Here is an 18,928-nt window from a genome sequence, read left to right as displayed (position 1 = left end):
AAGAAAGAAAGAAAGAAAGAAAGAAAGAAAGAAAGAAAGAAAGAAAGGAAAGAAAGAAATCAACTTGTTTACTGCCTCTCTCCCCATCTCTAATGAAAGCTCTGTGAGAGTGGGTTCTTTGTTCTACTTCCTCAGTGCCTAAAACAGTGCCTGGCACATTACAAGTTGCTCAATAAACACTGTTGAATGAACAAATGAACCACAGTGTCTATACTTAGCACTGACCCTCATAAGAATTACATGAAGTGCCATGGGAACACATGAGGGAGCACACCTCATCAGCAGGATAGGGTCTGAGGCAGCCTGGAGGCAAATTCAAGGTATTAACTACATCCCTGCCTTTGAGTTCAAAGAATATCAAATGTTTTTTACTTTAAATTGATCTACACAGGGTCATATGAAAAGGTTTACTCACCTGCCCTTGACCACGGAGCCTGACATCTTACCCCTTGCACCCTAATATTCACTCACGGGGTCAGAAGTGCTTATTCCTACAAAAGAACAAATCTGAGCCTCTCTATTTCCCCTCCCCACATATGCTCCTTTCTTGTCATCTTTTCTATTCTTTCATGTGGCAATGACCCTGTGAGGTAGGGATTATGACACCCCCAAACAACCACTCCATTTCATAGATAAGGAAACCTCAGTTCAGAGAGGCTAAGTGACTTATCCAAGACCACAGAGCTAATAAGTACCTGAGCTTGGATTTAAACTCAGGTAGGATGGATGGTATTATGGGTTGACTTGTGTCTCCTCCAAATAAGGTATGTTGAAAGGCTGCCCCCCTGGTACCTATAATCCAATATGATGGATGTCCTTATAAAAAGAATGGCATGTGAAGAGACAGAGGGAGAACTCCGTGTGATCATGCAGGATTGGAGGGATGTGTCTATAAGCCATGGAAAACCAAAGACTGCAGGCGAGGCACCAGAAGCTAGGACCAGGCAAGGAAGGATTCACCGACAGGTTTCAGAGGAAGTGTGATTTCAGACTTCTTGCTTCCAGAACTATGAGACAGACAATAACTTTCTCTTGTTCGAAGCCACCCGGTTTGTGGTTCTTTGCTACAGCCACTAACTAACTAGGAAACTGATGCAGTCTCTCCTCTGTGCCATACCATCTTAGATATTTAGGGCAGGATTGACTTATAAGGAATGAGCAGGGAAAGAATGCATACTTAAAGAGTCTAGAGACTTCATTTCAGCTGAAATCCCAAAAACAGAACCAGAAAGCACCTGATGATTTATTCACATTATGATGTCCACAAATGTGAAGAAGTAGGTCCTCCAGTTGACCGAGTCCAAGTTCATTCACTAGAAAGGGTACACCAGGAAAAATGAGATGTTCCCCTGGGTATCCGCCCCAACATGTGTTTGTCATTGCCCACCTCCTCACCCCCAAATTTAGGATGACACCTAGGGACCTAATTATATCCAAGATGCTTTCCCCTTCTTTCTTCTTCTCCCTACTCCCTAACCTCAACAACCACTGTTTTTTTCTTCAGCTTACCCTGGTTTTGTTTTAAATCTGGCAGTGACATCCAAAAGCCTTTCTTTAATCCCACCGGAAGGAAACAGAGTACCAAAATATCTAATCCCTGCTCTACCACTTCAATCCACATGTATTCCTTTGAACAATGTCATAACTCTCTCTGGTGCTGCTGTCGAGACAGGGAGGTGGGGGTGGGGAAGGCAGAGAGAGAGAGAGAGAGAGATTCTATGTAGCCAGGAGAGGAACAGATAGGGTAAAAAGGAACGTGAAAGTAGACATGGGGGGGGGTGACAAAGGGTCACCCACCTTTCCTCCTGGAGTGGATGTTCTGAAGCTTCTTGACCCTTGGGAAATAAACATTTTCTAATACTTCCTTGCCTTCTGCTCTGAATTCCTTATTCTGATTTTTAGAAGTGAAAAAAATATTTTGATTTAAGCCATATGGCCTTTTTCTCCTTACGCTGGGGCTGTGGAAAACTCAGAGGGGCAGGTGTGGAAAACAGTGGCAGCAGGGTGGGTGGGTACATAGGGTCTGTGAGTCTATAGCTTGTGCAGTTCTGTAGCTATGGCAACCATGTGCAATGACACTTGCATAGCATCATAACATGGCCCTAGAGTTACCCCTGGCTCCTCAACTATATCTCTTCAATGCACTATCTGCGCTGCTGTTTCCTAGCTACCATAGCTCCATTGTATTTTTTTTGAAGTTGTGCTTAAGTATGTTTCTGTCGGCTGTGCTGCTTGTCACTACACTTTAGTTCAGCTGGTAGCAAAACCAAAAACCCATTTCTCATAGACTGTTAGTTGTTAAAAATTGTCAGTACTTAAAAACATTGAGTTGTAAAGAGTCTTGAGCCTGTGGTCTGGACAAGATGACCACTTGAGACTTTTTCTAGTTCTAAAGGCCCATGCTGGATTCTTTTAGAGTGCATGATAGAATCAACTGACTGCCTGCCTACTGAAAATTATTATTTTTTCTTTTTTTTTTTTTTGACAGTTGTTATAATTTCCCAACTATAAAAGTAGTAAAATTAAAATTTACAACAGTATAAGCAAATATAGCCTATGGAGCTTGTACACAAGAAATATACGTATATGTACCCCATAAATGAAAACTTCATTGTGTTAATTCTGAGAATATATACATGAGTAATTTCTTTTATTTATTGTTAAGAAGAATCTCCAAATCCTCAGAAATATTTCTGCTATAATTAAATTTAAATGCTTTTTAAAAAATTCATGTGAGTTGGCAATTTACTATGTTCATATTTTAGCTTCCTTATGTTTGGTCATTAATTGTGGTATCATAAACAGCTAGGATTTACAGCCCTTAACCTTCCCAGGCCCAAGCAGAAGCAAGATGTCAACACCCATAAGTTATGAGCAGGCTCCCAAAGGAACTGTAATACAAAATACACTTATAATTGAATTAACTCAGGAGAGGATTCTGGGAAGATGACAGCATCAGTAATTTTTCATTCTCTCTGAATCCTTACATAAAGGACTGAGAGAAAAACTGGATACCAAAACCCAAAACATGTGAACAATATTTACAATAGACCTAGGTGACAAGATACCTCCACAAAATCCAAAATATAAGTGGGTGGGCACAAACCATCATGAGCCACGAGACCTTCATGGTATCAGTGTCTGTGTGGGAGAAAGGATAAGGAAGATGGCATCTGATGGACCTGAGAACAGGAAGACCCCCAAATAGCCAATGAGCATTGGCTGGAAAGAAGGTAAGCCAATTTGAGAAGAGCAGCTGAAACTGAAAAGAGGAGGGGTTTTGACCCTTATCAATATCAAGCCCATGAGAAAAGGTCTGATGGGGCTCCTATGAACTCTCAAAATCAACCCCTTTTGGGACAGAGACTCAAAGCAAAGAGAAACTACTTAGGGTAGAATAACAATTTAACAGGACATGGACAACAAAGATGAGAAAGAAAAGCCCCAGACCAAAGTGGTACAATATCATAAAGTACACTGCTTTATTTTTTAATACTTTCCAAAATCAACAGAGGAAGTTCTGTGAAGTGAGGAAAGCTTTCCTGAATGCCACCTTCTAACAAAAGTTCCGGAAAACTGATTTCATATTATAAGGAGCAACAGAAAACTATAAAGGTAACATAGTTTATATAAGGAAAAAAAAAGGAGGGGACAAGAAGCTGAGTAAAATCCCTTCAGACAATGAGAGTGCTCTGGAAAGGTATACTTACAAAACAGCGAAACTGTAACCTACTACTTCCAAATGAGCTAAAAGAAATTAAGAAAATAATACAAGATATGAAATAACAACAACAAAAAGAATTAGAAACTCAGAAATGATGTGATAGGACTCAAAAAACAATTAGAAATAAGAAAACAGGGGTGCCTGGCTGGCTCAGTCGGAGGAGCATGCAAATCTTGTTGGGGTTGTGAGTTTGGGTCCCATGTTGGGTGTAGAGATTACTTAAAAATAAAATCTTACAAAAAAAAGAAATAAAAAATTTAAGAAATGATGAGTATTCTAGAAAGAAGAGAAGATAAATTCAACAGTAGTGCCCAAAGAGAAACCAATACAAGAAAATATTTAATTTTTTTTTAATGGAGAGACAAAAAAGGATTTGAAAGTGACAGATATTAAAGAGTGACAAAGAGGATCCAAAACACAGATAAAAGAAATCTGTAAAGAAAACGAAAAACAAGAGAAAAGAACAAATACTAAAAACTATGTCCAAGAAAACCTTTCTGGGAAAAAAAATGTAGAATGAGTCACTGACAGAGTACACTACCACATTCAAAGTACAGAATGAAAATTCTAGTAAGATTATTGGATTTTAAAGAAAAAGAAAAAAATCCTTTGGGTCCCTAGAAAAAAGGAATGTATGACTTGAAAGGGAAAGGAAATGAGATTATCATCAGACTTACTTTTTAAAATTATTATCAGAAAAAGGAGTCATATCTTTAAGATAATTAAGGAAAGAACGAAGAGTCAAGTAAGAACACAGTCGAACTGTTAACAACCTCTAAGAACTCAAGGAATATTGTTTCCATGAGCCCTTCCCAAGGAATTTACTAGTAAATGAGCTTCAGACAAACAGAATGACTGGAGAGACATCAACATAAGAAATGGTGGTGAGCATTAAGAATTACTGGTATAACTAAGACTTAGTGGGGGCAAAAAGAGATTATTATACAAAATGGCTGTATGCTCCAAAGTGTAGATGTAGCCCAACTACAAAATATGGGAGGAGAGCATATGCAAAAAAGTGGTGGTGGTAGGGCACCTGGGTGGCTCAGTCAGTTAAGTGTTTGCCTTCAGCTCAGGTCATGATCCCAGGGTCCTGGGATCGAGTTCTGCATCAGGCTCCCTGCTCAGTGGGGAGCCTGCTTCTCCCTCTCCCTCTGCTGCCCCCCCATTTGTGCTCTCTCACTCTTGCTCTGTCAAAAAAAAAAAAAAAAAACAACTTAAAAAAATGGTGGTGGTATTAGTATTAAGACTGTCCAGAGGAGACAAAAGTTGGACTTCAGGGTCTATATTAGGATTCTCCAGAGAAACAGAACCAATGGGATATAGAGAAAGATATGTATAAGAGGAGATTATAGGAATTGGCTTAAGCAGTTATAGACATCAAGAAATCCCATGATCTGCCATTTGCAGGCTGGAGAACCAGGAAAGCTGGTAGATTAATTTAGTTCAAGTCTGAAGGCTGAGAACTAGAAGAACTGATGATGTAACTCCTAGTCCAAGGCCAAAGGCCTGAGAATGGGGGCCTGCTTGTATAAGTACCGGAGTCAGAAGGCCTGAGAACCTGAAATGCTGATGTCCAAGGGCAGGAGAGGATGGACATCCTAGCTCAAGGAGAGAGAGAGAGAGAGAGAATTCACCGTTCCTCCACCATTTTGTTCTATTTGGGCCCTCAATAGATTGAATGATGCCTGCCCACATTGGTGAGGGCACGCTTACTCAGTCTACTGATTCAAATGCTAATCTCTTTTGGAAACACTCTCACAAACACTCCCAGAAATAATGATTTACCAGCTATCTGGGCATCCCTTAGCCCAGTCAAGTTTGCACATAAAATTAACCATCAGAGGGTCCATCAAGGAGAAAGAACCCTGATAAACAAACAGGGGTTTTAATGAAGAGTCCTGGAAAGGCTATGCCCTAGGGCAAGCCTCTGGGCAAGTTAGTCTTACCCGGATAAAGATGAGGTGCCTGAAGTCTGTCTCACTGCCAGAAGAAAATGAAATCTTCTGTGGAGAGTAATATCATCATTCAGAGTCTTGTAATTTCTCATTTACAAAGTCTAGCATTCAATTTAAAAAATCAGTAATGCTGGGAAACAGGACTAAATGACTGAAAATCAAGAGACAAAACAGACCATGGAAATAAACCTATAGGGGACAATCATACTTGTCTTATTTATTCAGTTGCAATTAAAAAAATATGATTAGTATGTTTAAGGAACTAGATGAAAAGAGGGAGAATTTCACCAGAGAATTAGTATTAATAAAAAAAATCATTATAAATCCTAGAAGTGAAAAATATAGTAACTGAAATCAGAATCCAATAGATGCACACTTGTGTACTGTAGGTGGGAATGTAAATTGGTGCAACCATTGTGGAAAACAGTATGGAGGTTCCTCAAAAAATTAAAAATAAAAATACTATGTGGTCCAGTAATCTCCTGGGGATTTACCCCAGGAAAATTAAAACACTAATTTGTAAAGATATTTGCACACTTAGTTTATTGCAGCATTATTTACAATAACCAAGATACAGAAGTGTCCATATCAAGTGTCCATTGATAGATGAATAGATAAGATGTGGTACACAAGTGCATGTGTGCACATGCACGCACACGCACACACACACACACACACACACACACACACACTGGAATATTACTTAGCCATACAAAAGAATGAGATCTTGCCATTTGTGACAACATGGATGGACCTAGAGGGTATTAGGCTAAGTGAAATAAATCAAACAGACCAAGGCAAATACCATATGATTTCACTTAACTGTGGAATCTAAATAAATAAATAAACAAAAAGCAGAATCAGCCCCATAAACATAGAGAACAAACAAATGGTTGTCAGAGGGGAGGTGGGTCAGGGAGACAGGCAAAATGGGTAAATGGAAGTGGGAGATACAGGCCTCCAGTTATGGAATAAATAAGAGACAAGGATAAAAAGTACAACACAGGGAATAGAGTTGAGATGGTATTATAACAGTGCTGTACGGTGAAAGATGGCAGCTCTACTCATAGTGAGCACAGCACAATGTACAGACTTGTTGAATCACCATGTTTTATACCTAAATCTAATGTAACATTGTGTGTCAACTATACTTCAATTAAAAAAACAACAACAACTCTGCAGAAGAGATTAGTGAATTAGAAGATCGGTTGATAGAAAATATCCAGATTGAAACATAGAGAAAAAACTATGGAATATAGAGAAAAGAATATAAGAAACATATGGGACATGATGAAAGATTTTGTTATTATTGTCAGTGGAGTCCCAAAAGGAGACAAGAAATGTGTCAGGAGACATATTTGAAGAGACACTAGCCAAGAATTTCCCCCGTCAGAAGACATTAAGTCACAGAATCAAGAAGCTCTGTAAATCTGATGCAAGATAAATACAAGGAAAACTGCACCTAGTCAAACTACTGAAAACTAAATGCTAATATTAAAGTGTTAAAATCAGCCAGAGAAGGGACGCCTGGGTGGCTCAGTCGTTAAGCGTCTGCCTTCGGCTCAGGTCATGATCCCAGGGTCCTGGGATCGAGCCCCGCACCGGGCTCCCTGCTCAGCGGGAAGCCTGCTTCTCCCTCTCCCACTCCCCCTGCTTGTGTTCCCTCTCTCGCTGTGTCTCTCTCTGTCAAATAAATAAATATAAATCTTAAAACAAAACAAAACAGCCAGAGGAAAAAAAGGCACATTATCTTCAAATGAGCAACAACAAAACTGACAGATAACTTTTCCAACAGAACTGATGGAAACCAGAAGACAATGGAGTGACATCCAGATAATGGAGTGACCAGAAGACAATGGAGTGGGGAAGAATTATGCAAAATATTAGCAAAAATTATGCAATATTAGCAAAAATATTCTCTAAAAATTAAGGTAGAACAGACATTTTCATAAAAACAAGAACCTACAGAGTCCAGTGTCAGCAGGTGGTCACTAAAAGAAATAATAAAAAGAATTCTTCAATACAACTCAACAGAATCAGCAAGGAGCCCAGAAATTCAAGAAGGGAGAAACAGGATCAGAAAGAAGACATCTAAATTAGTACTGATTGTTTAAAACAACAACGTCTTGTGGTGTTTAAAAACTTTTCGGGTACCTTTTATACAGAACATCCATTGTCATTCAAACCCAGCCTGTATATTCTTGCCTCTGTGCCTCTGGTCTCTCCCTTGCCCATTCCTCGAGGCTAGATGTACATCATCACGGCTTAGGGAAGAGATCACTGGCCACTCCTTCATTTATGTCTCCTCCTCACCCCTCTAACTCAGCAGCACGTCGTGTGGGTCCCTTATTCAGACCTAAAATGGAGACAACTTTTTGCTCTATTTTTTGTTTTTATTTCACTCTGTGTTTTTTGGTTTCTCAGATAGAATGTAATTTTAATGTCCTTTCAAAGTGTCTACTCTGTGTTATCTATATAGTATGTGCTAAACAGATGTTGAAAAATTAAATTTGTTGACAAATAAATTGGTAATGAGTGGGCTGACCTTGTTTTCTAGGATAGAATCTTCCCTCCATTAGTTAATTATTCTGAGATTTGATAAAGGCATCTACTATAAACATATACAAAAAAAGTTTTAGTAATTGGGGCGCCTGGGTGGCTCAGTTGGTTAAGCGACTGCCTTCGGCTCAGGTCATGATCCTGGAGTGCCAGGATCGAGTCCCGCACCGGGAGCCTGCTTCTCCCTCTAACCCTCCCCCCTCTCATGTACTCTCTCTCTCTCATTCTCGCTCTCTCAAATAAATAAATAAATTTAAAAAAAGTTTTAGTAACTCCTTGGATGAAAGATCCATGAGGGACAGATTGGATACTCACATTACATCCATAATTTCTTTGAAATTGATTTTATGCCTGTTTTTCTTTTTTCTTTTTTTCTTTTTTCTCCCCTCCCCTCCAATTTTATGCCTGTTTAATAAAATCTTTCTTGGTATCATTGTCCAATGTATAAGGCTGGTTGCAGTATGTCACAGGTATGGCATTTATTTAATTTCATTTCGTTTATTTATTTTAACATTTTATTTATTCATTTTGGAGAGAGAAAGAACACATGCACATGGCTTGGGGGGATGGGTAGAGGGAGAGAGAGAGAGAGAGAATCTCAAGCAGCCCCCCGCTGAGCATGGAGCCCAATGTGGGACTTGATCCCACAACACCGAGATCATGATCTGAGCTGAAATCAAGAGTCAGAGGCTTAACCAACTATGCCACTCAGGCACCCCTTAATGTGAGTCATTCGTACTATTCCTGGATGCTAAAGAAATAAAAGTCACAACTCTTGAGTTCTCCAGACGATGTAAAATCTAATTGGAGGCTAAAACATATATATACAAAACAAGTTGAGATGAAATCTAAAGAAATATTTCAGTAACTGCCAGAAAATAAGGTATCGTGTAGACTAAAGCTACAAGAGATAAGAAAGCTAAAAATAGTTAAGTGATCACATTCAAGATGTGTGCAACTTTAGTCTACACGATACATGCAAAGCACAGAGGCAAAATAGTAAGTCATGTTCAGGCAACTATATTACAGACAAGCTTGAGGAACGGAGGGAATATGTGAAGCTAGAGAGAGGCAGGGGGGCAGTTGACAGAAGACATCAAATATGTTTATTTTTGAAATAGTGTAGAATTTTAGTTCTCTTTTCAATAGAAATAACCTTTATGTCAACAGCCCAGTCAGAGCCCGTAGCTGATATAATGACGATCCCAGCTTTCTAGGCTACTATTTGCAATAATTTTAGCCATATGAGTATAATGGGAAAAACATACTGCAAGTGAATTATTTTTGAAATGTACTGCATGTTGACATTTGGGAAATTAGATCCTGAACGAAGTGCATCCTAATTATTTGAGGTGCCTTCCCATCATCAAAAGATAAATTCAGTCCAACAGTTAACAAAAGAAAATCTGCATGTTAGATTAATTTAAAGTTCTGTTCTTTGGCAAGGTTCTTCTCTGAACTTTTGGTTACTATTCAGATGAATAACTGTGGGCAGGGATTATTCCTTGCCTAAACAATCTGGTCTGAGGAGTTCAGATGCCCTCATTCAAACATATTTTAGGCCAGTCACTGCCAGCCTAGCCCCATCTTGTGAAGACTTCTGTTGTGCCCATTCTCTATGTACCCAAATGTGTCAGTGCTAGAGATGACCCTGATCACCTGGTTTCCTTTTCATTTTCTGGAAAAAGCACAGCCACACTTTCTCATGGAAAACAAATGAGTCTTCACTTCTCCATCCCCACTCAGCAAATTCCTCTGGCACCATTGGCCCATCTCATCATGAACATACGTTTGCTTTAGCCCTTCTTCCTCCTCCAGTAAGTTTTTGTGTTGATGGGCTTCTGGGCTCAGCCATAGTCAGTTCCGCAGCCCTACATCCAGGAACACAGATAAGGAATGAGTTTGACAAAGGGCCTTCTGAGAGATATCATAAATGCTATTTCAAGGCAAAGCCTTCCTTGTTTACTGAATGCATTCAATTTGTGTGCTGAAGAGAGCAATGTGATGAGAGCATGGGAAGATGGACAGGGAGAAAATGGGACCTCACATGAAGAGTAGAGCATGAATCTGGAAATTAACTGGGAATGCTAAAGAGGAAGAAGGATATAAATGGAAGAGTGAAGGGTCGATAGTTTCCACATTCTTTGTTCATTGAACTAAGCATGCATATAACTGTGGCTTTACATATAAAATAATAGCTCCTGGCCATGAACCTGTACTTTGGAGTCAGAGAGACCTGGGTTTGTATCCTGGATTTACTGCACACCAGATTAATGATTTTGATTCTATTACTTAACCTCTCTAAGTCCTTGTTTCTTTATTTATAAAATGTGAATGCTAATAGTATCTCCCTCAATGGAATTATTGTGAGAATAAAAGATAGTACTGACAAAGAGCTTAGTACTTTGCCTAACATGCAGCAAGCACAAAATAAATGTTACCTTTTTTTTTTTGAAATTTATGTTAGTGTAATTTCTCTAAGGCCAACTGGTTTATACTAAGAGGAATGCCTAATTAAAAGAATCTTCTTTTTTTTTTTTTAAAGATTTTATTTATTTATTTGAGAGAGAGAGAGAATGAGAGCCAGAGAGCACGAGAGGGAAGAGGGTCAGAAGGAGAAGCAGACTCCCTGCTGAGCAGGAAGCCCGATGTGGGACTCGATCCCGGGACTCCAGGATCATGACCTGAGCCGAAGGCAGTCGCTTAACCAACTGAGCCACCCAGGCGCCCTAAAAGAATCTTCTGCTGAGTCTTTGGTGGGCAGCAAATTATCACCCTCTGACTGACCTTTTTTGGTGCATCTGTATTTTCATTGAGTTGGCTTAAATCAAGTTTCACCTGTAAATATAAGTATGCCTACGGTGTCACTGAGCAAGTTTTCTTGTAGAAAGCTAAACATATGTTTAATAAATAGTGAATAGAGTTTGTAATTTCCACAAAGCAGATTTGGTGAATACCTCTAATACCCCAATTCTGTTGTGATTTTATATATATATCTATATAAGTATATATTTATATTTTACATGTAAATTTTAAATATAGAATATATAGTAAATATATTTATGAATTATTATAATAAATATAAAATACACATATTTTATAGATCAGGAAACTGCATCAGAAGATTAAAGTTACAGTGCTTGCTGGATACATCTGCTTTGATCATTTTCCAGGTGTCTTATAACTAAATATTGTCCAAAACTGAACTCATTATTTTGGCCCACAAACTTCCTCTTCTTATATTCCTTTTCTCAGTTAATGGTACAGCCATCTACCCAGTGACCCAAGCCAGAAATCTGTGAATCATGTCAGACTTCTCCCTCTCCCTTACTCATCATCACACCAAATCCTATAGAGTTTAACTATTAAGTATTTTTTGGGTCTGACTTTTTCTTCTCCATTCTTACCACCACTGCTTTTATTCAAGCTTCCACCATTTCTCACTCAAACTGCTGCAGTTGCCTCCTAACTGGTCTGATACCAGCCATGCTGCCTTCATAACAGTCTTCTATACAGCTGCCAAGACGGTATGTCTGAAACACACTGATCATGTCAACCCCCATATTTTCTTAAAATTTTTTTATTGTTATGTTAATCACCTTGTCAACCCCCATCTTAAAAACTCGATGGTTCCCTTCTTCCTCTAAATGAAGCCCAGGTTTCTTATGGCCCTCATGATCCCAAAGCACACCTCTATCTTAGTCCCAACCAAGGTAATTTAAAATGTAATGTGTATGTGATTGTCTCCCCTTTTAGACTCTGGGCTCTTTAAAGGTAGAGGCAAAGTCTTTTCAGTGTTTTTATCTCAGCACATCTGGCTGTGTCAGTAAAAAATCGTTAAATTCAAGTGAAATGGTTGACATCAGGTTTGAAGTCAGGTGGATCAGATAACACTTTTTAACATGGTCATTATTCTTTAAAAACTGAGATTAAATCCACCATTTTAGTATATTCAGTGGTTTTTGGTATATTCATAGTTGTGCAAACATCACCACTATTTAATTCCAGAATATTTTTGTCACCTGAAAAAGAAACTGCTTACATGGGGCGCCTGGGTGGCTCAGTTGGTTAAGCAACTGTCTTTGGCTCAGGTCATGATCCCAGGGTCCTGGGATCAAGACCCACATCAGGCCTCCTGCTTGGTGGGGAGCCTGCTTCCCCCTCTCCCTCTGCCTGCTGCTCCCCTTGCTTGTGCTCTCTCTCTCTCAAATAAATGAATAAAATCTTAAAAAAAAAAAGAAACTGCTTACCCATTAACAGTAATTCTCTATTATTCCCTCTTCCTCTTCACCATCAAGAAGGTGAAAAGGTAATCCACAGAATGGGAGAAAATATCTGCAAACCATATATCTGATAGGGGACTATTATTCAGAATATATAAAGAACTCTTACAACTCAGCAATAAAAAGACAACCCAATTAAAGAATGGGAAAAGGATTTTAATACCTATTTCTCCAAAAGAAATACACAATGGCCAATAAGCACATGAAAATATGTTCAACATCATTAGTCATCAGGGAAATGCAAATCAAAACCACAATGAAATACCACTTTACACCCAAGAGGATAGGTATAATCGAAACGACATACAACATGAAGTGTTGGCAAGGATGTGGAGAAATTGGAACCTACATACATTGCTGGTGGGAATGTAAAATGGTACAGCTGCTCTGGAAAATAATTTGGCAGTTTCTCAAATAAACATAGAGTTACCATATGACCCAGCAATTCTACACCTAGTATATACCCAAGAAAACTGAAAATGTATATGCACACAAAAATATGTAGATGAATGTTCATAGCAGCACTATTCATAATAGTGCCAAAGTGGAATACAACTCAAATATCCATAAACTGATGAATGGATAAATAAAATGTGATATAGCCATACAATGGAATATTATTCAGCTTTAAAAAACAATAGGGTACTGACATATGCTACAGCATGGACGATCCTCAAAAACATTACGCTAAGCGAAAGGAACCACACACAAAAGACCACACGCTGAATAATTTCATTTATATGAAATGTCCACAGTAAGCAAATCTATAAGAGACAGAAAGTAGATTAGTGGTTGCCGAGGGCTGAAAGGGTTGAGAGGAAATGAGGAATGATTGCTAATGGGTAAAGGGTTTCTTTTGGGGGCAATGAAATGTTCTAAAATCTATTGTGGTGATGGTTTCACAACTCTGTGAATATACTAAAAAACCACTGAATTATATACTTTAAATGATGAATTTAATGGTATATGAATTACAACTCAAAGTATTATTAAAAAAAGGCAATAAAAGGGGCGCCTGGGTGGCTCAGTCATTAAGCGTCTGCCTTCGGCTCAGGTCATGATCCCAGGGTCCTGGGATCGAGCCCAGCATCGGGCTCCCTGCTCAGCGGAGAAAGCCTGCTTCTCCCTCTCCCACTCCCCCTGCTTGTGTTCCCTTTCTTGCTGTGTCTCTCTCTGTCAAATAAATAAATAAAGTCTTTAAAAAAAAATAAATTTAAATTTAAAAAGGCAAAAAAAAAAGTGTATAAATATAAAACTGGCCACTTATACCTAAAAAAGGAAAAAGAAAAAGAAAAAGATGCTTAGCCTGCCTTTCCTGTCTTAAGTAGGGCTAAACTGAGGATCTGATCAGGTTGGCAGGAATTTTCACTAGGATGAATTGCTTGGAGCAAGAGAAAGGAAGGGGAATTTAAATATCCTTCGAATAAGAGACAGTAGGGGTCAAGGGGGAAAAGAAGGAATTGTATGTTCTCAGGTTCACCCCAAAACTCTGGTTTTAACAATTGTTTCCAATTTGGGCTGCTAAGCCACTCTTGGAAACAGGTATCTAGTCCTGCTTATTCTGATCGAGATCTTGAAAGCATAAATGAAAAGTGCTGGCACAGTTTATCCCAGTCCAGGACCTGACTTCGATGCCAAATTTAGCCTTTGGCAACTTCTTTCTGTTGAGAGTCCCTGGGGACTTGTTTGACCTCCTTTTGGAGTGCTGCAAGAGAATTCACTTCTGGACGGTGGCCCGGCAAGCAAGGAGTGGCTCAGCAGGCTGCCTAATCCTCTATTAAGTTAATGATAAAGTGTACCCGGGCACCATCCCCTGAAAAGCCAATTCCCTATATGTGGGGTTTGGACCAGGAATTTTCCAGATAACCAAAAGTAATTCCCAGCATTTAATATTATAATCATCTTGAGAGGAAATCTTTCAGAATGCATTGTTTATACTCCTGCCTTTTTGTACTCAGGCTTTTTTCAACTGATAATGAAAGTATTACGTGGCCACCCAAAACTCGGAAAATATAGTGCCATTTTCCTTCCCTGTAGTCAACCATTGCCTATAGTTTGGTGTGTATTCTTTCAGACCTTTTTAAAAATCTGTTTATAAGCACACACACACACACGCACGCGCGCACACACACTTATACCCATAGCAGGTTGTTTTTAACTTTTTTTTTTTTAAACATAAATAGGATCATACTCTACCTTCTGGTCTATCACTTGCTTTTCTATTTAATAATATGTGGGAGATCTTTCCATGTCAGTACATATAAATCTACCTCCTTTCTTAGGCCTGTATATCCTTCTATGGTATGGTTATATGTAATCACTCCCTAATGATGCATATTTCCTATATTTCCAATTTTTATGACCAAGAATGATGAAATAAGAACTCTTATACATCTTTGTGTGTGAGCATACAAGAGTATTTTGGGGGATGTCTTCGAAGAAGTATGATTATTTACATTTTTCATACTGGAAATTATCTTTAAAAACTTTATATTTTGAAATAATTTCAAATACACAGAAAAGCTGCAAGAATAGCTTATAATACACTGCCATATCCTCTTCAGCTCAATCCCCCAATTGTTATCATATACGTATGATTATTTTTTCTGATCCATTTGAGACCGCTGGTCCATTGTGGCCATAAAGCCCTTACTTATAAACACTTCAGTGTATACTTCCTCAACACAAGGGCATGCTCTTATGTAACTTTAGTGCAGGAATCCGCATCAGGACATAGAAATATAACTTTGAATTCACACCAATTTCTCCAATCCAACATCACAGAGTTCATTTTAGGCTTCTCACTTTCCACATTTGTAACACCCGTCTCCAACAGAAAACTGCTTTCACCATCCTCCATGTATTTCTTCATTTGTCCAACACCCCTGAATATGACAGATCTCCCTGCCATGCCAGTTGTCTCCTCTGCCCCACCCCTACTGTCTGCTGCTTGCTTGGCTCCACCTATGCCAATCCTAGCCATGCCAACCTCCACCATGCTGGCAGCTGCCTCTCCAGGCCTTGGCCCTGACCATGCCAATTGCCGAGTAGAGGAAGTTAATTATTTCTGAATGATGTGATGTAAGAGATATACATTTTTTCCTTTAAATGAATAACCAGTATTCTCAATTATTTGAAATTCTTTCACGTTTGTGTCAGTAGCTGAGGATCTATCCTTTTTCATTAATCTATTCTTCTATTTATGAGCCAATATGATACTTTATTATTTTTTTTTAAAGATTTATTTATTTGAGAGAGCGAGAATGAGAGAGAGAGAGTACATGAGAGGGGTGAGGGTCGGAGGGAGAAGCAGGCTCCTCGCCGAGCAGGGAGCCTGATGTGGGACTCGATCCCGGGACTCTGGGATCATGACCCAAGCTGAAGGCAGTCGCTTAACCAACTGAGCCACCCAGGCGCCCGCCAATATGATACTTTAATTACTGTGATTGTATAACAGGTTTTGATATCTGATAAGAAGAAGACCCTCATGATACTTAACAAAAGTCTAGCTATTCTTAAGTATTCACTCATCCAGATGAATTTTAGAACTAGCATGTCAATTTTGTTAAAATTCCTACTGTAATTTTGGTTGGAATTACCTTGAATTTGTAAATTATTTGGGTAAAATGGCATCTTTACAATAATGAGTCTTCTCATCAGGGAAAATGGTATGCCTCTTATGCAGTTTTTCAGTTTCCTTCAGTGAATATTTATAGTTTTTTTGTGTGAGTATTGAACATATAGTTTGTTCCTAGGTTTGCAAAAACTTGGGGGGGGCAGGGCATTATTAACGAGATCTTTTCATTTCATTTTCTTTCCATATATTTTGTATGTTGTCAAGATTATGCTACATATACAATTCTGTACCCTGTTTTTTAACTTAATATTTTGCCATATAAGTTTCCTAATAAAAATATTGTTTTAATGGTTGCATAATTGTCCAACAAGTATTTTATGTGCCATAATTTAACCATTCTTTTTTTTTTTAAGATTTTATTTATTTATTTGAGAGAGAGAGAATGAGAGATAGAGAGCACGAGAGGGAAGAGGGTCAGAGGGAGAGGCAGACTCCCTGCTGAGCAGGGAGCCCGATGTCGGACTCGATCCTGGGACTCCAGGATCATGACCTGAGCTGAAGGCAGTCCCTTAACCAACTGAGCCACCCAGGTGCCCCTATTTAACCATTCTTTAGGGTTGGTAGATTGCTTCTGATTTTTAAAATGCTAAATACTACTGTGATGAACATCTTTGTGCATAAATCTTTGTTTAACACAAAATCAGGGTAAGTTGAAATTATCTTCATACTTTATTTTAAAGTTTTAATATTTTGCTCTTATTCAATTACTTATTCTTACAAACTGTACCTGCATTCTTCCTAACTCTTAGTCACTTTCTGGACATGATTAGAAAGTAACAAAATGGGGCATAAACAAATAGCAGTTCCATAACCCAAACTGATGCATGAGAGTCTATGTGGGACCAAAAGCCATGCAAGACTGACCACGGAAGGCCATTATCTCCTTGTTCTTGCAACTTTAGCCCTTACATTCTTTCTTCTCATTGTTCATTTGTACCCTTGACTTCTTTGCATTTCTCAGTGTGATATAAAATCTCTCACATCTTCAAAATTTTATTATGTGCCTTATGGAACTATTTACATAAAGCTGAGTGCTGCATAACTCAGGGAATGTCTTTATACTGAATGTAATTTAATTTTCTTGATTCCTCAGGGTTAATATAGAATCAATTTTAGAAATATCTTCCCTAAGGCCTATGGAGGTACGTAGGACTGTTTTCTCCTATGCTAAAGGTGCTAAATTGTTGTTTGTTTTTTTTAAAGAGTTTATTTATTTATTTGACAGAGAGAGACAGTGAGAGCAGGAACACAAGCAGGGGGAGTGGGAGAGGGAGAAGCAGGCTTCCCGCTGAGCAGGGAGCCCGATGTGGGACTCAATCCCAGGACCCTGGGATCATGACCTGAGCCGAAGGCAGACGCTTAATGACTGAGCCACCCAGGCGCCCAATTGTTGTGTTTTTTGATCATTAAGTAAATTTTTATGCCTTTTTTCATCTCTGCTGTATTTAAGACTTCCAGCTTTCTCTTCTCACTGCTATCTGCATGCCTGCATGCGATAGTTTCTCCTCCCTCTTCTAGTTTACTGCTTTTAATTTTTTATGAGTTTGGAAACCAGATTGCCAGGTCTTTTAAAATTGAATCCAAATAAAAATTAATAACCTCTGAGAAAAGACTTCGATGAATTGAAGCTCTAGCAGTAATGGGCATGATCTTCAGGGCATGGACTTTGGTGATTTCTGTTTTGTTTTTGCAAAGGTCTTTTTTCATCTTTACTTCCCTGGGTCTTTGCTTGCTCCAGATAAATGAGATTGTCAGATAACCGAGTTCCACATAAATGAAGTTCCATTACAATTATTATATTGGTAACATTAAGACGCCTCTTTTTCTTTTCCTCTGCTGAATTTTGATTCTTTACTTTCTTTTGTTCCTTTCACATTGTGTGTCAGGCTGGTTGACTCAATCTAGAGAAAATGTTAATTGGGCTTCAGATGTGTGAGATAAGGTCCAGTGGAAACCTTCACTTCCCTTATCTTTTCTTTCTTGCACCTCTTTTTAATAATTAAAACTTCTCTTTATTTCACATCAACAAAACTACAATTCCCTTATATTTAAAAGAATTCATTTTTTATCTAAAGATTCTTTTGATTAAAAAGAAGTGAAGCATATTCCATTATATGAAGGAAAGCAAAGACAATTTACACAACTACTGTATTCTCATCTTTACTTTTACTCATGGTTAATTGATAGGGCTGTGGTTCTAAACCAAGATTGTGTGGGCATTCTCTGTAAAGGCCAGTCATTCCCCATTTGCTTCTAATTGCCTCTCCTAATATTTACTAACTACCTTGTAACTACTTAGGTGCTTTGAGTGAGGGGATATAGTAGGTTCAATAAAACCCATGCAATATTGGAGAATCAACTCAAACATCATGTTTTATTAATGGTGGGACAGTGGCTTCATCTTTGTGTTTGGGTATAATAAATACCCTTGATGATGATGTCTTTATGAGGATTAAATTAAATAATGTAACATATGTGTGGCACCTAGGTGGCTCAGTTGGTTAAGCATCTGACTCTTGGTTTTAGCTCAGGTCATGATTTCAGGGTTGTGAGATCGAGCCCAGTGTGTGTGGGGGGGGTCCCCTCTCAGCGGGGAGTCTGCTTGGGATTCTCTCTCTCCCTCTTCCTCTCCCCCACCCTCTAAACTATAAATAAATAAATCTTTAAAAAAATAATATAACCTACGCGAAACACCTAGGTATAGGCCTATTACATCGAATGATAATAGTCCATAGAGACCTGCTATGTATAGGCCAGGTACTTCTAC

The sequence above is a fragment of the Callorhinus ursinus genome, unplaced genomic scaffold (genome assembly GCF_003265705.2).
Source record: "Callorhinus ursinus isolate GAN/ISIS: 27379988/994484 unplaced genomic scaffold, GSC_fseal_2.0 scaffold50, whole genome shotgun sequence".
NCBI classification, from domain to species: domain Eukaryota; kingdom Metazoa; phylum Chordata; class Mammalia; order Carnivora; family Otariidae; genus Callorhinus; species Callorhinus ursinus.
This window is presented reverse-complemented; position numbering follows the sequence as displayed.